The following is a 26,696-nucleotide window of genomic DNA, read 5'->3' as shown; positions in this document are numbered from 1 at the left end:
CTGCCCTATATAAAAACCCTGACTAGGCGTGTTAGTGCCGTCGACTAGTGTATAAGCAGCCACACTGAGAAGTATGTCCACCGGTGTACACTGCCGCTGCTGAGAAGTGTCGGTTCACTTTTGTCCCCAGAAACATATGGCAGCTCAGGCGAAACTTACCTGAACTGCCCCGCCAAGCACATGGAAGCCTTCCTGAGAAGTGCGGGGTCTACTTTATGAGATGTATAGCAGGGCAGCTGAGAAGTGCTTGATTTACTACAATGAACATACATCAGCAGACCCCGCTGAGAAGTGCTAGGGCTGCCTTATGAGATGTATAGCAGGGCACCCGAGAAGTGCTTGTACTACCACTTTAAACATACAACAGCTGAAGGTGCCTTATCAACGGATCTGAAGTGTAGCAGGACAGCTAAGAAGTGCTTGCGCTACCAGGGGCAGGCCCTCTGGGGAGTGCCCATGCTGCCTTATCGAAGACCCTGAGATGTAGGAGGATAGTTGAGTAGTGCCTGTATATCACTTTAAGGGTACAACAGCAGTCCCGCGGAGAAGTGCTGAGACTGTCTTGGCAGGTGCATAGAATAACTGATGAGAAGTGCTTGAACTACCACTTTAAACATACTGCAGGAGTCCGACGGTGTAGCATGACAGGTGATAAGTGCCTGTATTACCACTGTAAGTGTACAACAGCCGTCCCGATGAGAAGTGCTGAGACTGTCTTAGCGGATGTATAGCATAATTGTTGAGAAGTGCTTGCACTACCCTTTAAACGTACATCAGTAGCCCCGCTGACAAGTGCTGAGACTACCTAAGCGGATGTATAGCACGTATTATGACGGCTGAGAAGTGCTTACACCACCCCTTTAAACGTATAGCAGCCGTCCCGCAGAGTAGTGCTGGTGCTGTTCCGTCAGGTGTGTTTTGCGGCACTGGGGATTCATGGAGCGCTGCAGCCCCGTCGAGCGCTATGGATACTGTGCCCGTACGGGCACGGTGGCATAGATAGTGTTGCACCATTAAAAGTGCAGCTGCCCCGCACAGCGGCGTCGCTCTGCAGCGTCCTACGTAAAATCAAGGATTATCGCTTCACGGGGCCTGGCGGTACCAGCCGGTGTGAGGAACTGGTCGTGCGGCTGGTGCGTAGTGTGCTGTATGTACAGCGTGTTCCATATCAGCGTCTGTGACGTGCTCCGTGTGAGTACCGTTTCTGCACGGAGCGCCCCACCTGTGCAGCGGTTCCTGTCCCTTGGCTGGAGCGGGCACTGACAACAATGACGCTTCCGACGCGCGCGGGGTGTCCGAGGAGTGACCTTGGTAAAGCTTACTGCTCGAGCAATCCCAGAGCTGAGGGAGGAGGGCGTGACCCTTTTATTCATCCCAGAAGGAAGCCCAGTAAAGTCACCGGCAGAGGTCGACGGCCCTCCCCGCACTTCACGGCGACGGCGCTTTAAACGGAGGCACTGACAGACCCCAAGTACCGCACTTCAATGGTGCTTTAAAGACTCGGCGCTCTTGCAGTTGGAAATACCTGTCGGGGTGCAGCTCTAGTATTCACGACTGAGGAGGGAGGGCTGCAGTATGCTTACTGGGGTCATGCAGGCACTTTTATATTTTTACCTTTTTCAATCAGTACTATCACCTCTCAGAAGGATCCCTTTATAGTTTATGCGGACAGTGTAGGGAGGGCATCTCCATTTAAATGGACAAGTCCTTGACTTTCAATCTGCAGTGCTTTTAAATTGGACGATGTCAGTAGTTTGCTGCGGTTTCCCTGTATAACCTGTGTTGACATACTGTAATTTGTTATCTGCTTGTCTCTTATACGCTCTGGTTAGAGGATCCACACACTTCTCAGCATGTCCCTAGTACACGTAGGGGGGCTGTAATTACCCTATTTGTCGGGTCCGGGTTACCTCTTTAATGGAAGGAAGCGAGCACTCGGCAGCCCTTTTAAAATGACACACTTTTAGCAGGATGTTAAAGCTGTCATCCGGACTATTTAGAGGAAAGCGAAGCGATACCAGGAGTGGTAAAAGTTGTATGTTTTCCCTACGGGCTCCGTTCCGGGCAGCTTTGGGCATAGCCTCGACGTGGAGGTTTTGTCTTTTCTCTGACCAGTAATTTGCTGTGTGATGGCCAGGCCTGGGACTTTGATCTCTGTTTGTGTACATAACAAGGCATGCGTGGAACAGGGCGGGAGAGTGACGCCCCTGGGCCCCCCGCCGCTGAGCACGGCTGACCCCGTCTGTTTACTCGGCGCAGCATGTGTGTGCTCTGCTGTGTGTTCAGTGTTAATGGGAGGTGGGTTAAATGTACGGGGGTGACCTGCCTTCGCCCCAGGGCGCGCCAGGGGCTGAGCGGCTCTCCCAGAATGGGGACCTCCCTCGCCCTGGGGAGGGGGGCAGCGTTACCTTTAGAACTGATTGGCACGCGGCATCTCGCCTGACTTCTCAGACTGGACAGGCCGGTTACTGATCTTGGGGGAGGGGGTGTTGTGTGTCCATCTGCTACTTATGCTCATCTGTGTTGTGTTAATCTTTGGAGTAGGTGGAGCGGCCGGCAAATGGTGTCTGTGCAAGCTGGGGGCCGTGGGAGGGCACCCTGCTGGTCTATCTTCCTCTTAAAGACCTGAGGTCTGAGCGGCGTTGAAGGCGCGGGCACTGATGTACCAAGAGTGTCACGGGCTCTAATTCCATATTCGTTACTGCCCCTGTCTTCTGGTAAATTAGTAAAAGATGAAACGCACAGAAGGTGATGGGAGGCTGCTTGCGACAAGTCTAACCACTGGCGATTGGTTGGAGTGCTACCCGAGCGATTGCCAGTGGCTAGACTATTGCAAGCAGCGGCCCATCACCTTCTGTATGTTTCTTGTACCGCCCTGAGTGGCATGGGTTTGCCCAGACGTGGGTCACATTCGCACTGTCTCAGTGGAACCAAGCTGCACCTGGCTGATGAGCCCATAAGTAGGGTAAAACCGGTCCTGGGTTGCTTGTGTTATGTTTGAGAGAGGACCTGGCTTGGCAGTTCGGGCTGGATGGTTCCTACGAGGAGCAGAGACGAGACTGATTTGCATATGGCTGGGTCCAAACTGAGGTGGCATGGTGAGCAAAAGAACGATGGGTCTAGTGCCTTTACAAGCTATTGCCAGTAGTCGGGCTTATTGCAAGCAGCCTCCCATCACCTTTTGTCTGTTTCAAATCCATAAAAGATAGCTGTATTTGGGGTGTAGTGGGTTCCCCACGCCTCTGGGCCCCACTATCACTGCACTTGACGCACCATCGGTAGATACGTCAATTTGTGTGGCTTTACCTGATACATCAAGACATTTCCAGGCTTAAGTGGGCGGGTACTGTTATGGAATCTCACAGACATTCCTTAGCAGTGCCTCACATTCTTGAACTCCTCTGTTCCTTTCCTCCCTGGGATCTTCCTGGCCTGGGAGGAGAAAAGGTGTCACCTTCCTGAGCAGCTTGCTTACTGGCTTTGAGAGGGACCTGTTCCCGTCTTTCAGCATCCCTTGAACATATGCCGTAAGTAATGTCACTGTTCTTGGCGTTTTGCTTCCACAGTTGGCCTTGTAACCAGCCTAGATAGCTCAGTGGATTAATGTGCCAGTTGCAGAGGGCTATGTCGAACCTCTAAGCCAAAGTATCTGGGTCTTTGGTAGCTAGCTCTAGGGTAATCCCATGTCATGGCGTCCACCCTCAGTCAGGCCTTTCTTTTTAGCAGGCATTACTTGGGATTCTTGACTGTGCAGAGTTCCACCCCTATCAAGGGCAGATCTTCTAGATCCAGCATATAGAGTAGTGTTGACCAGGGGCTGGGTGAGGCAGCCCTCGAGATATGGGACCAACTGGCCTCTACATGCCATCATTTTAACTTTTACAGATCGCCGCACTTAGCAGTGTAAAGTGCTCCATATAATTTCCTTGAAACTTTAGTTACGTTTGCACTGTGTAAACTATCATATCAGCCAATATTCGTACAATTATGCCAGTTGTGTAGCATTAAAATGGGTAATCAATACAGTGGTAAAGCATACTGTCATGAAATAGAACATGCGCCACCTTTCATATTCATCAGCTATAAGTGTTCCTCCTGTGGTTCCACCCCTTTTGCTTGCCTGCACCTACTAACACTGGCCAGTGGTGGTTGTGATCATTGAGGTGTCAAGGCCACATGTACTTAGGCAATCTTGGTGTTTTGTTGGACTGTTGTTATGACCATCTAATATGACCTGCTAATGTAATGGGAATTAAAGCATGGAGGTTACAATAATGGCATATCAGCTTCGAATCAACTCCAAGTCCACTTTTTTTTTTTAATAAGAAATTTTTATTGGGTTTTCAAAGCAGAAGTCAAACAGGGTCAACAAGGGAGGCAAAGCCAAACAATCGGCCTGGACCTCCCGGCCACACATCAACACAAGGATAGTCAGTACAATACCTGGAGCCCAAAATAGTCCCACCAAATACCCAATATCGTACGATGTTTATGAGGGCAGCCATGTGCAACGTACACCGGTTCTCCATTTTGGAATTCCAATCCATAGCCTGCTGCCAAGCCTGCAAGTCCGTTGAGACGGCTGAAGTCCGGTTTCTGGGCTATATCCCACTTACTAAGCAGAGCACTCAGCCCCACAAGATACCTCCCAGATCACTTTCCACCCAGGGCGTCCAGCAATTCTAGGAGGCCAATCCGGGGTGAGCAGTCAGCTGGCCTACCCAGTGCCCACGACAGAACTCCATACAATTCCAGTATTTTAATCGTTTTTTTCTTTCTTAAATGCAATACTGAGAAAATGCAGGGGTGTGGCCTAGAAACATGACCGACAGGACATGTTACCTTGAGCTCCCAGCCAGCATAGATAATCCATGCCAATCCTGCCTGATTCAAATGGGTAACCTGCGATCTGCGGCGGCAACACAACAGGCGTAATCGAGAGTCCACTGCTACCCGATCCTGACCGCTGTTTATGGCATAGACTACGACCTGTACTGGAATCGGGCCTGCACTGCGCTGCATCGTGGCCTGCCAAGGCTCAAAGTAAGTACCGGAGACTGGCAAGTAAACCCTGGCTGGTGGTCTATATAGACGGACCAGGCACCGACAACAAACATTTGACGCAGTCCTGGAGACCGTGTGGGCGGGCCCAGCAGAGGCATGGCTGCCTGTAGCTACCTGCCGGGACCATCAGTGATAGCAGCACAGCCCCTGCCTCAGATCTGGCACGCTTTATTGAACACCTGGTAAGAGGGTGCTTCCTCATGCTGCTGCAGGGCTGGCAGGCCCACGACTGTTTGCTGCGGGAGGAGCTGGCAGGAGAGCGGGCCGCTGCCTCGGGGCGGCCCATTCGGCCTCCTCGCTGCGCTGTGGCTTCTTAAGCACATCTGCAACTAGTACGACCCAGCGGGCTGCCATAGCACCATGATGGGCATTAACTACATGCTGTGGTGCCCTGTAAGTAAATGAACTAGTACGGAACATGTAGGCAACCTGTATGGTCCCGAACATATCCCTATGGAGCTCACAACAGCTTTCCTCCTAAAGGGGGAAACAAGAGGATACTTCAACAGTTGGCTTTTTGCCTACTCCCCACGGGGGCTCCAGAGACTCTATCACCTACAGTAAGATAAAGGCCCCATGGGACCGATCACCAGGAGGCCGGACGGACTTTGGTACAGCATGCTGGGGCCTGGCTTGCCCAGAGCTTTTCCTGTGCTCTTGTGGTGCCCCTTTGGGGAATATCGGTGACAAACTTGGGGACTGACACCCAAGTAGAAGTCTCCTCCTTGGATCTCATCCTAAGCCATTCATCACGGCTCATTGAAAACTGCAACAAATGAACGGGGCAACACAACTCATTAATCAATAATAAAAACGACCTGCGTCCCCTTCCAGGGAGTGCTTCCAAGTGGCTGAGGGCTCGCCCTACCACATACCGGCCGACATCGAGTCACACATTGGGCGAGGCATAGCCGCGGCATTGGCTGGAGCAGGCTATCTGATGGTGTAGTGCGGAAAGGGGAGTAATGCTGGTGTAAGTCACACCGCGAGGCTCCCCTCCCTGCCTGACCCGGTTGCTGTGGCTTGATCATCTTCGCGATTTGGCATCCCAGAAGAAGTTGTGCCAACAACCCATCATTCTAGCGGGTCTCCTTAGCAGTAGACGCCATCATCTCCTGCAGCACCCCATTGGTAAGAACATGCTAGCTCGGTTCCACCCAACGAAAACCATAAGGCAAACTGGGATAAACGATATGGGGGACGCAGCAGAAGGAGACACAGAGCTTCCCAGGGCTGAACTCTTGGCAGAAATCCAAGGCTCCCGGACCACGCTTGAACGTAAAATAGAGACCGTATCAATTGCTGTTAATCTCTTGTGAGCAGACCTGAGGAAAGTTGCAGACAGTCTCAAACGCCGAAGCCAGCATAGCAGAACTGCAGGGGGAAGTGGAACACCTTAAGCGTCAAATGGCCCTGATGACCACTGTAATGAAGGAGTTGGAACGACGAGCCAACGACACAGAAGGCCACTCTTGCCACAGCAATATTGACGTCCTAGGGTACCATGAGAGAGCAGAGGGGGGGGTTCCACTGAAAAGGCTGTGGAGGATTGGATGCAGATGGAGCTCAAGCCATCAGGACTATCTGAATTTTTTGTTGTAGAAAGAGTGCAAAAAGCCTCAGTGCCACCCCGCCAGGGGCCCCTCCAAGAGCTTTTATCCCCAAAATCCTCAACAACAGGGACAGCATTCTTCAAGCAGCTCATGAATGATCAACCCCCCTCTTTGGAAACAGCAGGATAGCTATCTATCCGAACTACAGAAAACATGTGCAGGAGGACCTCAAATCCTTTCTTTGGGTTAAACAAAAGCTAAGGGCTCTACAACTCCAATATATACTTCTGTATCTTGCGAAATTGAAAGTCTTCTCACAGTGGAAGGCACATTTCTTTGATCAGCCAGAAGAGGTGTGGGAATGGCTGGAAATCAGAGGCGAGACAGTGCTATTCCAACCGTCCAGCAGTCAACAGTGGACCTGTGGTTCTCACACCCAAGGGAGGTCACGCCGATACAACCCCACTGGGGCCTCCGAGGGTCACGGTCAATGAGAATAGCACCATTCAGCAGATCACCTTGGAAACACATGGCTTGGAACAGCTCGCATACACGCACCCATAAGCTGATGAAACTGAGACCGTTGCCTCGAGCCTCACTCTGGACTTCGTGCCAGATACCATGGTCGTCCCGGAGGTGGGGACTGGAGGTGGCTCACTGGGACACTGGCTGTCTGCTTTGTAAGGGAGTATGATTGGGGTCAATCCATCCTATAACATAAGCGGTATGAAGGTTGATTATGGAGCGCGCGCTTGTATGATGCCTAGTTACACTGCACTGGCCACAGGGACACAAGTGTAAAACCTCGACTCACAGTAGGGGGGCACATGCATGTTGAATGAGAGTGCATTGTAACGCTTGGGAATAGTTATGATCCAGGTGAAGGAGAAGGGCTGACCAGGACGCTGGTTGGAAGCGTAAGTTAATCGGTCCCCATTGGACAGTCTATTGTGCCCTGCATGTCCTGGCACATGCATGGGGTGGGCATGGAGAGTCAAATGGTTGAATTATCTTTGTCCATGGATGGGGGGGTTGTTATTTATTGCATGTTAGTGTTAATATTCGAGCAACAGTTAGACGGTGTCCTGACATGGCGGGGAGAAAGGCGGCTACCACTCTAAATCACGAACAATGACAGGGGCTGACTGTAGAATCCTGACCTGGAATGTCAGGGGATTAGTACATACACCAAGCTGTACAGGGTACTCACCTTCCTGAAACAAAACAAAATCACCATATCATGCTTGCAAGAAACTCACTTGGATGACACAGATGCCGCATGCCCAGCCAAGTAATTTCGAGGGCAGATCTTTCACTCCTCTTACTCTACATATGCAAGGGGCACGCTAATCTGGCTGGCGCGGTGGGGTCAGGTCTTCCCTAACATCCATGGAGGCTAATTTGGCACATTCACTGTTAGATCCAACTGCTGTACATTGAACCCAGTGCTAGAGTACGGGTGGGGCGCAGCTGATCAGATGTGTGGACCTTGGGATGAGAAACGCAGCAGGACTGCCCCCTTTCACCGCTCCGATTCATGCTTGCGATGGAACCCATGGTGATATGCGTACGAAGGGTGCTGTGGGACTGGGGAATTAGACTCAGGGACACCCGTCGCATAATATCGATGTATGCAGATGATGCACTGTTCTATCTTGCCTCCCCACGAGTTCTGTTTCCAATGTTGCTGCGAGTACTGGATTCGTTCGGAGACCTCTCCGGCTTAACCAAAATAAAACTCTGCTGTTCCCCCTGGCTTACCTGGTAGGAACACCAGTGGCCCATCTCCCGAGCATGGGCCTGCGGTGTGAGCTAACACAATTCAGATGCCTGGGGATCCAAGTGGCACACAGCAGGATGCAGCAACTATGCCATAACATGGATAAGGTGCTGGATGAGGTAAACTTTTTGGAACACCTTGCCCCTCTCAATAATGGGTAGACGGCCCCTTGCCAAAATGGTCTTAATGCCAAGATGCCTTTATACTCTACAACACTCTCTCTGCATAAAGGTTTTCAAGCAATTGAATTCCATCCTCAATTCACTGTTGTGGGTGGGTCGACGCAGCAGGGTGGCCGTGACCACGCTGACCAGACGATACTAAGAAGGGGGACTACAGGTACAGAGACTTGGTCTGTATTTCTATGCCACACATCTTCAACATGCAGCTTGGTGGCTAGATGAGGGTGACAGCTGGGAAAAGCGCTTATTAAAAGGGGCTGGTGGACTCAGAAAGCCTGTCCGAAGTACTCATGGAAGGAGCGGGAATTGCGAGTGACAAACCATACGCAGTCCAGCAAACATCAAAAATTTGGCAGCACTTTGTCGCAACAGTCTTAAAGTGAGCCCTATTCTATCGAGAACTACCGATCTGGTTGCTGACGCCAGTTAGGCAAATGATCGACAATATGTCCTTTCGAGGATGGAAGAAGGGTGGTTGTGCCCAACTGGGAGACCTTTACCCAGAGAAACCTTCATATAATTTGAAGAAAATTTATAAAAAATTTGCGCTCTAAACCGGGCACTTATTGCACCATGCTGGACTAGCTTGGGTGGTCAGTGACCTGGCCCGCTTACCCTTCAGCGCTCCAACCTACCCATAACCTCTGCATTTTGCTTTTCTGTGGTGCAGGAGTACACTTGATTACCTTGCTATATAAGACGAGGCAGCCGGGCCCCTGCCACAGGCCCGCATAGAATGCGACGCTGACTTAGACACTCCACTGGAAGAAGGAGAATGGACTAAAGTCTGTGACCTCACCCACTGATGCCCTACAATTTCCTGCATAGAACCAACCTAACCCCCAAAGATTTGCACCGCATATCCCAACCTAACTAGATAGTTGCCCGCGCTGCAGTGTCAGTGGGGCAGACTTTCTGCACCTGTCCTGGCACTGCCGGCAGTGCAGGACTACTGGATGCAAGTGGTGATAGACTTGAAGAGGACGACTCACCTTAAAATAGAACACACACCATTGGCCTGTCTACTGGGTAATGATAAGCAGACAAAGGGCCGTAAGATGGCCTACAAATTTCTGCAGTTGGCACTGGTGTTGGCGAGACGCAGATTTGCCATCACCTGGATGGGACAGCATACACCCGACCTGAACACTGCGTCACGTACATACGAAGTGGTCACTAGCTGAGGAGACACTTATGAGGAGAGCACGCAGGACGAGAAAGTGGAGGAAGACCTCTTGGTTTGGCCGGACTTAAGTGACAAACTCCTAGACCCACATGCAGACACTGACCTCCCCGACAGCGACAAAGCTAACTGAAGCTTGTGCAATGAATCGACTCCAGGAAGGGGTGGGATCTGGTCAAAAGTGGCGGGTTGATTTGCTCGCCAGATTGGAGTGTAGTGTCCTACTATAGGGTGACCTTGACGAGGTGCATGAGTGCTGGATGGGCGGAGGTCCCATCTCATGTACTACATGGCTTGTATTATGCACCCTACTCCACCAACTATTGTAATGTGCTATCTAAAACTGAAAAATAAAGGTGTTTTTTAAAACCCATCTGAAATAATCCACACCGACTTGTAACTTGCGTTTGCCAGTGTGTGTTTGCCGATCGCTCTGCGTGTTCTGGTCGGCTTTTGCACAGGTTCGGTGAGCTGAGAAGCTTGCCAGGCTTTCTCTGAGGTTTGCTGCTGTGTTTAGGGAAGCCTGGCAGCGAGGGCATTAGAACTGGCACTGACCTGTTACGTGCCAGAGGGATTCGCCTTGTGGTCACGTGCCGAAACTGGTTCCCGTGGCAGTCAGCAGGGATTAATTAACAGTTTGTTTTCCATGAAGGGTGTACAGGGATGCTTGGGAGTTTAATCGGCCTGTTCCACCCACATAGGAGAGCGTTATTGTTGGCATCGGCATGTTCGAAGATGTGGGCATGAACCAGTGAAACAATACAGGTGCACACTGATAACCTTTTGCTGAGTAGCACCGATACCCGCTGGTTTCTGTAAGTACAACTTCACGCACAACCATTCTGGCAGCATAGGAAACTCGAAGAGTAGGTTGTATTGTTCATTTATGGGGTGTGTATTGCGGGCAGCAGTGTGCAGCCCAATAGTTTAGGCCAGTTTGGGATATTGTTCGCTTGCCCATTGACTTCAAGAGCTTACTGAACTGGCTTAAAAAACTGGTCTGAATTTTATTTTTCTGGCTTTAGTTTGTGTTTGTTGTTCTTCAGGCCTGTTTGAAGAGTTGGTGGTAAAGTCATTTTTGCATTAATGTGAGTTAAAGTTCTCATTGCTAGTGGCCAGTTACATGTGATTGATCCGATAACGGGCGCCCCATCAAAATATCAGTGGAGCCGAAATACTGCTGCTCGGCTGTATTGCACCTGAGATTTCCGCTATTAGGGTGAGAAACCGGGCAAAACGTACAATTTCAGGGTAAGTTAGAGACCCACCAGTTATTCACCCAAAACATGTATTCTGTGTTCCCCCCCCCCGCTTCAGAATTAGAGGGTATGTATCCTGGTCACTTGCTATAAAGGCCTACAACGAACGTACTGATGAAGGCCAGTGTGTTTAAGCAGCAGATTTTATCCTGCAGCAGTTCAGTCAGTTTAAACAGCTTCAATTTAATTTATATATGTTATTTAGGACATACCCAACTGCCTGAAAGGGTTAGTGGTGCTAGTCATATAGCTGGAACAACAAATAATTGAGTACTTCCTTCGAAAGAGACAGCATAATGTGCATGGGCAAAGCCAGTAGGTCTCACCACTGGCCTATTGGCTTTGCCACTGTCCTTTTAGCCATGCTGCACTGCATCTTGATGCTGTGCAGCGTGACTAAAGTTTTAGAAAGGGAAAAATCCTTCGATGCACCATGTATGTGCGAACTTACAAAATGACAAAACTTTTTTTTTTTTTTTAAATTGCCGATCGGTGTTGTATTGGTAACTAGGAAAAAATGAAAACTCTCAAAGATTTATGTTTTAAAGCAAGTGGGGGGTGGTTGCAGTTTCATCAAAAGCAGCAAGGCGGCGGGAGTCAGTCTGAGAAACGTGAGGGAGGTGGAAGGGGGTTGTTAATTTTTTAGTTGTGACAGTTAACAGCTTGAGATTTGCCCTGTCCAGTGACTCGTTAGGTTCCAGGGACATTACTGCTGTTTTTAGGTCTGGCCTTTGAATTAGCACAGCACTTTTGTGAGAATATTGTCGCCCCCCCCCCCCAAAAAAATATTATATATATTTCATTATATCACATCACACACTAATTCACATTTTGCTTCTGCCCACCACAGCATACATCATTTGGCCAGTTCCCTTTCCCATTGGCTCCTTTCTGTTGTGCAATGCTGAAAATATGTGCACTATACCAGCTAAATATGCGTTATGGGGTCTAGTGATGCAAAAGTACACATCCCCACCAGTCTACGTCACATCCTGGTGTCAGTCATCTGAAACCCAGAGACCTTCCTGTTCTATGTATAATGCTTGTTTGAGATCCTTCTGTTACAACAGCAGTGTCTCCTGTGACGCCTTACACAGGTCCTTGGAGCCCTGTCCACAAAAACCTTTGTGCATTAGGATCAGTTTTTGGAAGTTTGGTACTTCCATTTTATACCTAAACCCGTGCTCTGTGTCTCCAAAGTTGAAATACATGGAAGCGAAAAGACTCTCTTTGGCATTGGTTTCTCCCAGGGAGGTGGGTGGTGCGGAGTGTGGATGGGCGCCGAGGCAGGAGTGCTCACTGCTGGGATAACAGACCATGTGGACAGGATGTTTTTTCAGTTTGAACAATAGTCGCGTCATATGCAGCGCTCTGATCATTTCCTTTGGAACAGAACATCAGGCTTTCAAGAATCACAATTAGAGGAAAATACGTTAAAATAAAGACGTTGGATGCAAACCTGGTAAAGAACTTAGAAGCACGTGGCTGCATTAATCACTTCAGGGGGCTGTGGCGTGGCCAGCTTCACTTTTATTTGAAACGAGACTGTTAAGTAGTGCTCGACGCCTCATCGTTGTAATAAACGGTTGTGTCTAATGCCCACTGTGATGTTACTGAATGTACTGACCTCGAAGGGATAAACGTCTGAGTCAGTCGGACCTACTCGGATTTGAACATGTGACCTGCATGTCATCTGCAGAAGTTCGTAGCAAGCGCCTCCTGTTTCAAAGCCTCTTTTAGGAATAACCGAATTAAATTGTCGCCTGGGCAGTTGCACATCGCACCGACCAGGGAGCAGTGCTTTACTTGTAGAGATGGCGCAGTATTCTGTTTACTGGTCCATGCGAAGTGGCATTTCTGCCCCCTACCCAGCAGTGGGTACACATCAAATGCATGAGACAATTTTGGCAGCTCGTGCCCCCCATGGCACTGCCTAGTACTGACTTTCTTACAATTAACAGATTCCACTTGCAAATTCCTCTTCTACTTTCCGTATTGCTGCAAATCCGAACTGATCATTATCATGATGCCACCCTGGCCCTCATGGGCCACCGAGTATTGTTTTTTATGGTAAAGATGCATTGGAAAAAATATAGCCATGGTTACTCTAGACTTGAATTTGGCAAAGACGAGAATACTTTCCACAGCCACCTTTTGTTTGTTAAAGAAGAACTTACACAATTTCCCTTCCCCCCAAAAAACTCCCGTTGCCTTTTCTCAATGTATTGAATCTTCTAGTGGTAGTTTCTTGCCTTTGACGCTGACGATAATTGGTGACCGCACAATGCCATTTTATCCTCTTCAGCCCCCCCCCCCCACCCCCGTTAATGCTTCCTTGGATCCTAGGTCTTTCCCGTCACCCTCTTACCTTCGCATTAGGTTTTCTGTACTTATTTCATTGAAGGATCATATACCTGTGCAGGCTTCATGGCGCACTAGATCACAGCATACAGATGCGCTACAATGGATTCTCTATGTTGTTCGTTAACGAGCAATCAACCACTTCATAATTTTTCCTTCCTGTAAAATAACAATGTAGCTTCATTTTGTAGTCTAGTTTTCTCCTTCATTACCAGGCAGAAGTTTAGCTTTGAGTCTTCTATTCTTTTGTATTTATTTAATAAAAATTTACAGCCGCAGTGTTGTACGGGGGTCACATCATCCGACACAGTGGAACTGGACCGAAGATGGGGCATGAGCAAGACCTATATGCCTATTAAGGCTGCCCAAATAAAGAGAACCTTCCTCTGGCAGGGCCTCCCTTCCGGTAAATCATAAACTTGCCAACAGTTCAGTCCAAATGCTGTGTATTTTTCAGTGGGAGACAGACAGGTGTTGACTACAGTTACTTTGTAAATCAGGAACTGCAGAAATGACTGTATGATGTAAGAGGATTTGTCAAGGTCATTGGTGAAGGTAAGAGCAGTGAGGGAGAGTCTGTAGGCAATGAGCAGGTCATTAAAACATGATCTCTTTTTATAAAGATATACACCTATCGTGATAAGTTGAATATATGGGATACATGCATCTGCTCGCTCGGGTAGTACACACCAGCAGAGAGGGGTCACAGAAAGCAGACGGGGCCCATCCCATATATTTGCGACCCCTGGTCACGTGCTGGTGGAAGTAGCTTGTCATATGCGCTTGTTTATGGACTGTAGATAAGAAAGAGCTGAAAGCAGTTGGCTTGCCCATCCCATTTATTTGGGACCCCTGGTCACATGCTGGTGGAAGTAGCTTGTCATATGCGCTTGTTTATGGACTGTAGATAAGAAAGAGCTGAAAGCAGTTGGCTTGCCCATCCCATTTATATGCGACCCCTGGTCACGGGCTAGTGGAAGTAGCTTGTCATATGCGCTTGTTTATGGACTGTAAATAAGAAAGAGCTGAAAGCAGTTGGCTTGCCCATCCCATTTATTTGGGACCCCTGGTCACGGGCTAGTGGAAGTAGCTTGTCATATGCGCTTGTTTATGGACTGTAGATAAGAAAGAGCTGAAAGCAGTTGGCTTGCCCATCCCATTTATATGCGACCCCTGGTCACGGGCTAGTGGAAGTAGCTTGTCATATGCGCTTGTTTATGGACTGTAAATAAGAAAGAGCTGAAAGCAGTTGGCTTGCCCATCCCATTTATTTGGGACCCCTGGTCACATGCTGGTGGAAGTAGCTTGTCATATGCGCTTGTTTATGGACTGTAGATAAGAAAGAGCTGAAAGCAGTTGGCTTGCCCATCCCATTTATATGCGACCCCTGGTCACGGGCTAGTGGAAGTAGCTTGTCATATGCGCTTGTTTATGGACTGTAAATAAGAAAGAGCTGAAAGCAGTTGGCTTGCCCATCCCATTTATTTGGGACCCCTGGTCACATGCTGGTGGAAGTAGCTTGTCATATGCGCTTGTTTATGGACTGTAGATAAGAAAGAGCTGAAAGCAGTTAGCTTGCCTCCTGATTTTTGGCACGCTCCATTCCATGTGCTTTATGTCGGAGGTTTCTACGATTAAACCTAAGAGTTGTTTCTGCTCTGTTTTTTGAGGCCTGCCTCTCTAGATTTCAGGCAGCCATTTGCATGATTCGTAATATGAACTATGATGTAAACTGACTTCCTCCTGCTGTGGCTTGTGCAAACATGTCTCATCGCCTGGTCTTGCAAGCTCAATTAAATTGACAGAAACCCTTCTATTACACCATTTCACTGCTCTTTAATCTTGCTGTTATCTACTGAAATGTATTTAGAATGCTATTAACTGCAGTGTGTTTTGGCATTTAGCATAACAAAACAATTACCATAGGATTGTTTTTAATTATGGCACGCGTATTATTTTTAATTATGTAAACACGACTGCAATCGCAACCTTGGCCCCTCGATAAGTGCCACCAATAATTCATTTTATAATATATGTTTTTCTTTTGTATCCATCTGTTTTAAGCAGATTAATATAAAACGGCTAAAACCTGCAGGTAGCATCACAGTGTTAACAACGGACTACCCCCAAATAACGATTCACGTGTTTGCGTGCGTTGTTCATGTGCTGATTCTCTGCGTTAGTACCACGACCATGAATCCCAACTAGCTGTTCAAAGGAGTTTGAGGTAGTCCCAGTCCTGAACTGGGCCTAAAACAATTGGCCCCTTGGAGGTTGCAACAGTCCGCATTAACACCAGCATTGTGAAAAAATATGGAGCCATGAGTTCCCCTTGGACTTGACATGGCTGGGCAGATGCAAGCTCTACACACGCTGGCTCTGGAAAGAATGGACGTGACCAATCTAACTACAGCTAATCAGGGGTTTAAAAGTCACTTTAAACTTTTTAAAGATAAAATCTAAGCACAGTTATTCAGTAGTCTGAAGCGGTTATGATGCAAGGGAGGGTGTCCAGGTATCCCAGAGCACGTCAGATTTTCAGAATGACTGCCGCTGTGAATGAGTTTTGTGTGGATAAACTTTGTTCCTGTATTTTATGCACATACCCTGACCTCTGCCTTGGATCCAGCCTTCCCTGACCTACACTGGACACCTCTTGGGTGAATCCTCGTACTAGGGAGTTGCACTCGATTACTTCTCCATACCACCTCATTGGCATTCTTGAAGACTCGTAAATAGTTCTTTGTGATTGGTCATACACCTATTTGTGTACGCCTCATATGTGTGTGGGCAGATTTAACTGAGAACCTCCTAGGTGTACGGATGGTTATCTTACTGATCTGTGACTAAATTAACTAATTACTCAACGAAAATTACTAGAGTTGTGCACTATAGAAGGACTAGCGATCTTGGTGTCTCAGCCGTCCTCATGCAGCGCATGATTTTTACAAACCTACTGTACAGTTCAACAGTTGACATGCCAACCTGCCTGTCCCTTTTCGACCTCCCTGCTGTGCAGACACGCGTTGGTGACCCCCTATTACATGCAGAGGGATGTTGGTAGCTGTCTAGGAGAAAGGTTTAAGCAGCAGTGGCTGCTGGATAGCTGTCCATTGCTCCTCCCTGCACTCTTGATTGGTGACTACAAAAAAGAAGAAACACACCTTAACTCCCTGGAGTGTTTTGACTTAAAATACCCCTAATTATATACATAGAAGTAAAAAAAATGTGTCTGTCCTATCCTATATTTCTCTAGCAAAAGTGCTTATCAGTAGTTGCTGTTTTGTAAATTGAAATCGAGCTTGTGGTTCGCATTAGAAAGTCAAGGCGTGCGGTCATCTGCCTGAGGTTTTGAAATTAGCAAAATTATAGATGGCCGCACGAGCTTGCACGAGTTTTAATTGCTATGAAGTGCTCTTTATGGATGAATTAGATTTAATTTATAAAGCATGGGTATTTTTCATATTATGTCTACTGCGGCTTGTTCATTTGCATAGCCAAATCAAATATTATCTATAATGCTACAGTTAATGTAGTTCCAGGTGTTCGATTTATTATTATTATTATTATTATTATTATTTTAATCTTTTCATTTATTTGGGCATCTTGTCCTGATGAGCTGTTTCAGTTTAACTACTCGAAACCAAAGTTGGATTGGCTGTCAATCTCAGTGGCGGCTCTTCTACCGTGGAGGAGCGTTGCCCCACTGCTTTTAAGCAGTGCGAAGAAGCAGCATAAAATGATAACTTCAAGTGGGTGTTCGGGGCTGCTCTTCTCTGCTCTTTGAGCAGGGCAGGAGGAGTGATTTACCTACTCCTAAGTGCGGAGTGCCTGTTTGGTCGGCCCTCTTGGACCGCCCAAACCAATCATGTGCACTTTCCACATTCTCCATGCAGGCTGCATTACAGCTAGCTGCATTACAGGCTGCATGGAGGACAAGCCCAGGCTCCCATTCCCTGGTTGAGCATCCAAACAGGACGCTCAATACCAATCACAATGCTGCATTGCAGTGTGGTGATTGGTTAGTGGGGCCTGGCTGTCCTTCTGCCTGAGACGGAGAAGAGCAGGAGCTGAGACGCGGGACCCAGCACAAAGGTAAGTTTATTTCATTTATTTTAAATATGCGCAACTCCTTCCCCCGACTCTCCCCTCCACGCGAGCCATGCCAGCCGCTGCTATCTATGCCCATTAGCTTTGCCACTCCCACCTAATCACTCCTGGACCGTTTCTTCCCTCCTGTGGGTCTGAGATTTGTTGTGCAGGCTTTGACATTTGTAAGATTTTAATTTACTGATCCGGCTTGCACCATGATCAAATTTTGAGTAAATATTTCGGAGTGCGGTCTCACTTGGTTTGATCATCATTAACATCTTAGTTGATCTTGAGACTCAAGGTAAGCCTATGCAAGAGCTATTGGTTTTGCCAATGTGTTTTAGCGTAGCTGCTGTTCAGCATGGCTAAAAGGTTGTGGTATAGAGGAGAGGCATGAAGTAGCATACATTGGCAGAAGGTGGCCTAGAGTGTCTTGGAGTTTCATAGAGTGGAGTGTCGTGGAGTGGAGTCTTGCAGTGTTGTAGAATGCACAGGCATCAATTAGAGTGGTGCAGATTACAGTGCAGTGGCGTGGAGTAGAGTGGCCTAGAGTGCAGTGGTGCCGACTATAGTGGTGTAGAGTGCCGTGGCTTAGAGTGCTTTGGAGTAGAGTAGAATGATGCAGAGTAGAAGGGCGTAGAGTGCATTGGAGTAGAGTGGTGCATAGTGCAGTGGCATAGAGTGCATGGTTGCAGACTAGAGTGGCGTGGAGTTTAGTTGCATAGTATGGAGTGGTGCAGAGTAGAGTGGCATGGACTAGAGTAGAGTATAATAGAGTGGTATAGAGTACAGTGACAGAGTGGAGTAAAGTGCGTAGAGCAGAGTGTTGCATAGTATGATGGCATAGAGTAGAGTGGCGCAGAGTAGAGTGCAGTGGCATAGAGTACTACAGAGTGCTGGTGGCGTAGAGCTTTGACAGTAGAGTGGCGAATAGTGATGTAAAGTGCATCAGAGTGGTGCAGAGTAGAGTGCAGTGGCGTAGAGTGCATTAGAGTAGAGTATAATGGCATAGAGTACAGTGGTGCAGTGCACATTGGCATAGAGTGCATTGGCTTAGAGTGCAGTGCGTAGAGGGGAGTGGTGCTGCTCAGAGTGGGGTGGCATGCAGTGGACTGGAGAGGCAGAGTGCAGTGGCGAAGGGTGGATTGTTTCAGAGTAGTGTGTAGCGGTGTAGAGTGGAGTAGTGCAGTGGTGCAGCGTAGATTAGAGTTGTGTAGAGTGGACTGGCATAGACTGAAATTGCGTGGTATACAGTATAGTGTGTTGGCATAGCAGAGTAGTGTGGCATGGAGTGGCCCGGATTGGTGTGGTGTAGAGTGTAGTGGTGCAGCGTGGTGTAGAGGGAATTGGCATACTGAAGAGTAGTGCACAGTACAGTACAGTGGAGTGGTGCAGAGTGGAGTGGCACAGAGTGGAGTGTGTATGGTGTGAAATGACCATTGCATTTGCACAGACATACAGTTTTATTGATAAAAGCACACAGCACACAATCGATGTGTGGAAATGTCATCACCTAGTGTATTGATTTGTTTTGATTGTTTAAAAATTTGTCCCACCACACTTAAGAATTACAAAAAAATTGCTTTATATGTGCGTTCCTAATTCTGATATATTCCAAAATGTCTGCACAGTTTATTACGGACATTTCAAATTTATTGTGTGCTAGAAAAAAGCCTTTCACAGAAAGATTGTCACATTAATCCTCTCACCTTGAAGTCAGAGAAAGAAAAACACCAAGCTCTCGAAAAAACGAGCCTGCCATTTGAACAAACAGCAAATGTGACAAGGACAAGATTTAAAGGCCTGTTTATAGAAAAGGAGCACTTGGAAGCATACAGTAAATAAGGAATGCTCTTTGCAGCCACAAACTCAGGCTGGACAGCCTAAAACAAATAAAGCCAACAAATAGAAGGCAAGCAACCGTGAGTTACTAACCACATAGCCAATGGTAAGCAACGGGCGGAATGCATTTCCAGGGAAGCACTCTGAATGTCCCCTGATTTGTTAAGCAAACCAGACAGCTGCGATGTATGGTAGACTTCGACCTAAAAAGCAGACCATGAGCTGAAGTCAACTTTCCCAACCTAACTGCCCGATGCCCAGCGAAGTATTCCCAGGCCCATTTTTCCTCGACAACAGACACTTTCACGACACCTGACTCGCATTCAGCCAAATTTTTCTGAATCTGGGACTCTGAGAAAAAAGTTTCCAAATACAGTTAGCAAAAAACACAAGTGCAGTTTTTCACAGACTGAGTGCAAAAAAAGGATATTAGAATCCTTTTCGTTTACATGTAATTTTTCTGGTGTAAATGCTAGATGCATTTGTCTAGCTGTCTAGAGTACCTGCTAACGGGCATGGTTTGGGCCTTCACCAGCGGGTGAATGAGGCTACTCACAGGGATGGGCATCTACTTGATCTCATTTTCTCGGGGGACCAGGTTTTGAATGTTGTGGGCATTCTGCCAATGATTTGGACAGATCACTTCTTGGTAAAATATTTGGTTACTATGACCTGTGATAATGCCAAGACTGGGAGTTCTGCTACTAATTATTTTAGTAGAGACTGGAAGACCCTTCTAAGAAATAAAGGTCAAGTCCCGGTCTTTGATTTGAAAGGATGTTTCTTACAAGGTAGGCTAGTAGAGGAGAATTACGCCTCCTTTTGTGGACAGATTTCTTCTGTCCTAGATTCTATGGTCCCGGTGAAGTGCATAAGAAGGTAGGAAGAGCCTCTGCACCGTGGTTTAATGACAATCTAAAAAAGTTGAAATTGGAGTGTAAGCAGGCGGAAAGGAAGTGGAGGAGGAGCTATAATGATCAGGAAAAAATCAGCTGGAAACGGTTGATGGGGAGCTATAAGACAGAAATAAACCTGACTAAAGCCAACTACTATTCTAGCACTATATTAAAGGCTCAGAACCGTCCAAGGTGCATTTTTAAAATTTTAAACTCCCTGATCAGCCCCGAATGTGGTAAGAATCAGATTTCCCCCCTCACAAGAGTTATGCGATAGCCTGGCAAGCTATTTTTATGACAAAATTACTACAATTATTGCGGATTGGGGGAAACTCCTCGTTGTCAGGATGCTGTGAGTTTGGCACCTTCCTGTGACGCAAGTGGATCATGGGTGGGGGATGCAAGTACATTCTCCCACCCTGAGAGCCTGCCTGGTGGGAAATTCTTAACCGAATTCCCAGGCCTCTCATTAGAGGATTTTGGTAAGGTCTCTTTAGGGGTTATGTCAGGCTCACCGCTAGACCCTCTACCTCAGAGTCTGGAAAGAATTCAAAGTGGAGCTCTTTCCCACTCTTAGGCTGATTTGTAATCAGTCACTTCTTAGTGGTGTGGTCCCCTCACAGTGGAGGCAGGCACTTGTGACACCCCTATTGAAGTCCACGCTGGACCCAGCGAGCCCTAGTAATTATAGACCTATCTCTCTCTTGCCGTTTCCGGCTAAAATTGTTGAAAGAGTGGTGGGTAATCACCTCTCAACATCTTCAGAAGAATAATATTCTGGAGGAGGTACAATTTGGGTTTCGGCCAGAGCATGGTACGGAGACGGCATTGGTGACCGTATTGGACGAGCTTCGAATGCAGGCAGACAGGGGCCGGTCAGTAGCTCTTGTCTTACTTGACCTGTCTGCCGCATTTGATACGGTCAGCCATGCGATTCTACTGCGGAGGTTGGAAGAGGTTGGGGTTTCTGGGTGTGCCCTCTGTTGGTTTCAATCCTTTCTTACTGGGAGGAGTCAAGCAGTGGCCCTGCCTCCTTATCAATCCTCCTCTTTTAAGATCACGCATGGCGTACCCCAGGGCTCGGCAATTAGTCCGATCCTTTTTAATATTTATATGCTCCCTTTGATGACCATCATTAGGGCTTATAATATTATGTCTGTAAACTATGCTGCCGACACGCAATTAATTCTATCCATGAAGGGTGATGACGCGACCTCATTAGAAGCATTTCATGATTGTTTAAGAGCGATGTCGCACTGGTTGAAACTCCCTACAATTCAATGCTGTTAAAACGGAGGTTCTTTATTTCTCTGTAGGAAAGGCCCCTCAGTCACTGCCGGAGAATTTCTGGCCCTTGGATCTCCCTAAGACTTTACATCCAGTGGAGAAGGTGCGGAACTTGGGTGTTATATTTAACAACAAATTAACGCTTGAAGCACAGGTCAACCAATTGGTAGGCAGCTGCTTCGCCATGATCCGTACTTTGCGGAAAATTCTGCCGTTAATGCCTTCTCGGGCTCGAGTTCTAGTAGTTCAGGGCATTACATTAAGTAGAATGGACTACTGTAATGCGCTGCTGCTGGGTGCTTCAAAGTACCTATTAGGTAGACTGCAGCGCATCCAGTCTACAGCAGCTAAGCTTGTGTTAGGCTGGCCGAGGTCTGCTTCCTCGTCCCGGGCTCTGGCGGAGCTGCATTGGCTCCCTATTAGGCAGAGAATCCAGTTCAAATCTCTCTGCTTGGTGTTCAGGGCCTTGCACGAGACTGGCCCTGTCGCCCTGCAGAGGAAATTTGTCTGGTATATCCCAGGGAGATGTTTGCGCTCTGAATCTGCTAGACTGGACACAGTACCCAGATTTAAGAAATCTAGATCTGGAGGTACAGCTTTTAGTGTGACAGCGGCCAGACTTTGGAACACGCTTCCGTTGGAGCTAAGAATGATGAGCGATCTCCTCCCATTTAGGAGGAGACTCAAGACCTGGCTTTTTCTGAGCCCCTAAATAATGTTGTCTTTTCCCTTTGCTGCTTTTGCTCACATGAAACAGTCTTTGTTGCTTAGCGCCAGGATGCCTGTAAGGTGATAGTGCACTGTATAAGTTCGGTAAATAAATGTGTTACCTCCACCGTTTGTGTTGGGTCATTGCCTGCATGATGCATTGCTGTTTTTTCATGCTGATGGTTTCACCACTGGTGAACTTCCCCTGGAGGTGGTCTCACGGGCATGAGAATTTGTGTGTATGTAGGAACCGTTTTCTCCACTCCCAAAACCTTTGAGGATGTTCCATACCCATTCCCTCCTTTGAAACACCAGACCCGATTTAGAGAACATTTTCTGGTAGTAGTCTTACGCCCTTTTCAGGTATGTGACTCTCCTGTATTTACAAGAGTAAATAAGATTAATCAATCAATCATGGCATTTGTAAAGCGGACTACATACCCGCGAGGGTCTCAAGGCGCTGGGGGTGGGGAGGGGTTGGTCGGGGGGGTGGTAGCTGCTACTGTTCGAAGAGCCAGGTCTTGAGAAGTCTTCTGAAGGTCAGAAGGTCTTCGGATGGGGAGGGTGTTCCTGTCTTGGCGGCAAGATGGGGGAATGATCTGGGGAGAGGATGTGGTCCGTCGGCTAGACTACAGACTTTGGTGCTGGAAACCAGGGTTCGAGCCTCTGGGTCGCGTCCACATCCTGTGATTCTGGGCAAATCACTTATCTCCCCGTGCCTGAATGTGTAATGTAAATACGGTGCTCATGTAAAGCGCTCCAATACCTTCGGGTCGAGTTCGCGCTATATAAATATGCAAAAAAAATTAAAAATCTGCCTCCTACGGGCACTCTTCGGATGCAGGGGACGGTGGCGAGGGCGCGGTCTGCGGAGTGGAGCTGGCGGGTGGGGGAGTAGAGGCTGAGTCAGCTGTTGAGGTACGCTGGTCCGGTGTTGTGGAGTGCCTTGTGTGCGTGGGTGAGGAGTTTGAAGGTTATCCTCTTGTTGACAGGGAGCCAGTGCAGGTCTCTGAGGTGGGGTGTGATGTGGCTGCGGCAGGGGATGTCGAGGATCAGGCGTGCAGAGGCGTTCTGGATGCGTTTAAGCAGTTTGGCCGGGGCTCCTGCGTAGAGTGCGTTTCCGTAGTCCAGTCTACTGCTGACGAGGGTCTGGGTGACCGTCCTTCTTGTTTCGGTGGGGATCCACTTGAAGATCCTGTGAAGCATGCGGAGGGTGTTGAAGCAGGAGGAGGAGATGGCGTTGACCTGCTTCGTCATGGAGAGGGTAGAGTCGAGGATGACCCCTAGGTTGCGTGCGTGGTCGGTGGGTGTTGGGGGTGTTCCTAGTGTAGTTGGCCACCAGGAGTCATCCCAGGCCGAGGGGGTGGATCCGAGGATGAGGACCTCCGTCTTGTCCGAGTTCAGATTCAGTCGGCTGTTACTCATCCAGTCGGTGACGGCCTTCATTCCTTCGTGGAGGTTGGTTTTGGCGGTGTGGGGGTCCTTGGTGAGGGAGAGGATCCGCTGGGTGTCGTCGGCGTAGGAGATGATGTTGAGGTCGTGCTGTTGTGCGATGTGGGCGAGTGGTGCCATCTAGACGTTGAACAGCGTTGGGCTGAGCCTTGGGGTACGCCGCAGATGATCTTGGTGGATTCGAAGCGGAAGGGGGAGGCGGACACTCTGTTCTGCCGGAGAGGAAGGAGGAGGTCCAGTCCAGGGCCTGCTCATGGATTCCGGCGTCGTAGAGGCGTGTTCGTAGTGTGCGGTGGCAGACCGTGTCGAAGGCAGCTGATGGGTCCAGGAGGATGAGGGCCGCGGTTTCTCCGTTGTCTAGCAGGGTCCTGATGTCATCGGTGGTGGCAATGAGAGCAGTTTTGGTGCTGTGGTTGCTGTGGAATCTGGACTGGGACGGGTCCAGGATGCTGTTCTCCTCGAGGAAGCTGGTCAGTTGTTTGTTGATGGCCTTTTCGATTATCTTCGCCGGGAACGGGAGCAGGGAGATGGGTCGGAAGTTCCTGAGGTCCTTGGGGCCTGCCTTGGGTTTCTTGGGTAATGCGTTGATCTCTGCGTGCTTCCAGCTCTCCGGGAAGGTCGCTGCGTGAAGGAAATGTTTATGGTTTTCCGGAGATGGGGTTTATTGGAAAAAACAATCTTTGTGTGTTGGAGTGACCGTTCCTTCCCCCTTTTCTTTTAGCTACTTTACCAATGCTCTTGTGAGTTAACAGCCATGGAAATGTTTGTGATTACACACAAACGCACACGTTCTCGTTTTTCTCACCTATGTTACATGTACAGAACATGCTTAGTTTTCAGCAGAAGATTGACTTCACAAATTGCATTTTCCAGGAGGATTTTTATTACTGAATTGTCTAATAACCGAAAACCAGGTTTTCTCACATCTCCTAAAATAGGTTTATTTTACAGAGTGATGATACACTTGGATGTCCGTCGGCAATTCTTCCTCTATCCTCCAGAGCAGAGAAGAGTTTTTTGGGCCCACATTCAAATAGCGGGTGTCCCTTTTGGAGCAGCCACTGAGGCATTCAACCTCTCACATATAAGTGACTCAAAATGCACAGGTGTTTACCACTCACACACCAACTCTTATCCACCATTAATCAGCTGCCTTCTTCATATTCAGCTGTCCATACATTTTTATTTAAGATATTCATGATGTAAAAGTCGCTTTTAGCAGAAGTTAGGATTTACCTTCAAAGATTATATATATTCTAATTGAGGCCCATAGCTATTGCTTCTCCGACCCTACTCTGTTGAGCTTTTAATCTTGCCTGCAGTCTGTGTTTATGGCGGTGGAACCCTTTATTGTGTGTGTGTACATCGTTCACTATCAACACCTCCTGTGTGTGGAACAAAGGCGCTCCGCTGCCTGAAGAGCGCTGCATAATCCTTTAATGGATGCTCCCTGTGCCGATAGTCCGACCCCTTGTAGCGCTTTCATGTACTGTGCTAGTATGTTTTGGCACCTTGCATTTTCAGCAGGTGTTTTGCATCAAACAGAATGCATGTGTGGGAAGAGGAACTGAGGGCGTACTTTGTTTGCTGGTAGCTGTGTGTTTTTTTTTATTAAAATGATATCTAAAACAAATTGTATGTACGGCTGTTTGTGCAGTCTTGTAACACAATTTTTCTGAGCTTTTCTGAATTTAGCATTCGTCATGAGCTGTTCTCTACATCTTCATAATGGACCTCTGGCCCTAACGCCCCTCCCCAGATCTCTCACTGCCTCCACATGAAAGGAAAGCAAAGGAGTTGGGACTCTGAAATGCTTGGACTTTCTGTTGATTTTAATGGCGAAGCCGACTGGGCGCCTCTCGGAGTGAACTTTCAAGCGCTAGGCTGACTCTAGCCACTTCCTGTGCCCCAATAGAGAGAGACCTCTTAACCACATCTGCAGCTAGGACAGAACTGTGGATAGGGAGGAACTTCTAAGCCATAGCTGCAGCTCGGGCAGAGCTGGCTAGAGATGGATACCACTCAGCCATATCTGTAGCTAGGACAGTTCTGGTCATAGAGAGGAACTTCTCATCTATTTGTGCAGTTAGGACAGAGCTGGCTATAGAGGGAAATCTCATAGCCATGTCTGCAATTAGGACAGTGCTGCTGATAGAGAAGAACGTAATCAGCTATTTCTACAGTTAGGACAGAACTGGCTACAAAGAGAAACTTTGTAACCATATTTGCAGCTAGAACAGAGCTGGTGATAGCAAGGTAGTTCTTTTTCTGCATTTCTGCAGCTAGGAAAGAGCGGGTGATAGAGGGGAAACTTCATCACCTTATCTGTTGTTAGGACAGAGCTGGCGATAGAGAGGAACTTCTCGCTCCGTGTTCACCAGACTTCTGGCAGGCAGTAAGCAGGTACACATGGCAGGTCACCTCTGTAGGTATATTAACTAAAGTGAATGTTATGGCACAGGCAGGGGCCTTGTTTTTAGATCGAGCCTAGCGTTGCAGCGCGCATGCGCTACTCAGTCTGCCAGGCATGCTGTAGTAGGGTACACTGTGGAAGTGCTGTGGAAGCTTCCGCCCATATTTTTTATTGGCTGGTGTTATCTTTGGCAAATGCTGGCTTCCGATTCAATGTGAGGCTTCTTAGTCCCTCCTTGTTACTGCCCTGTCTCCTTTTGTGACCGACCATAAGGACTGGACCATTTACTTGCGGTGTACACGGTCTGCGTTATGTAGTTGATGAGCACTATTTTCTTTCAGGCGCACACTGTTCAGCAGCGGTGCTACACCCCCTCCCCCCCACCCCCCATCAGTGGCCGGTTGCGGTGCACGTCGCTCGCTGTTCCAGCTGCACACGCTGTGAAGAGGAGAGGCACACTTACACCCAGAGGGAGCACAGGGCACATCCATGGGAGCCGCAGGGAGGTTACCAGGGAGCGGTACAGGGCGGCGTGGAAGCGACATGGCCACTTCACCGTGCAGCAGCAGTGGGGTCTCCTCGTCTTTCTCCTCCAGCTTCACCATGGACATAGGGCTGGAAATC

The 26,696-nt window shown here is 48.2% G+C and overlaps 2 protein-coding genes across 4 annotated transcripts in view; one reads left to right on the top strand and one right to left on the bottom strand.

The window, feature by feature from the left end:
* Positions 1-26,696, top strand: part of CGNL1 (cingulin like 1) — a 413,622-nt gene that overhangs the window by 1,073 nt on the left and 385,853 nt on the right. The window lies entirely within an intron of this gene.
* Positions 1-26,696, bottom strand: part of LOC146860263 (uncharacterized) — a 200,205-nt gene that overhangs the window by 159,392 nt on the left and 14,117 nt on the right. The gene's annotated exons all lie outside the window — the stretch shown is intronic.

The sequence above is a fragment of the Triturus cristatus genome, chromosome 3_1, assembly GCF_964204655.1.
Source record: "Triturus cristatus chromosome 3_1, aTriCri1.1, whole genome shotgun sequence".
In the NCBI taxonomy this organism is placed as follows: Eukaryota; Metazoa; Chordata; class Amphibia; order Caudata; family Salamandridae; genus Triturus; species Triturus cristatus.
This window is presented reverse-complemented; position numbering and strand designations above follow the sequence as displayed.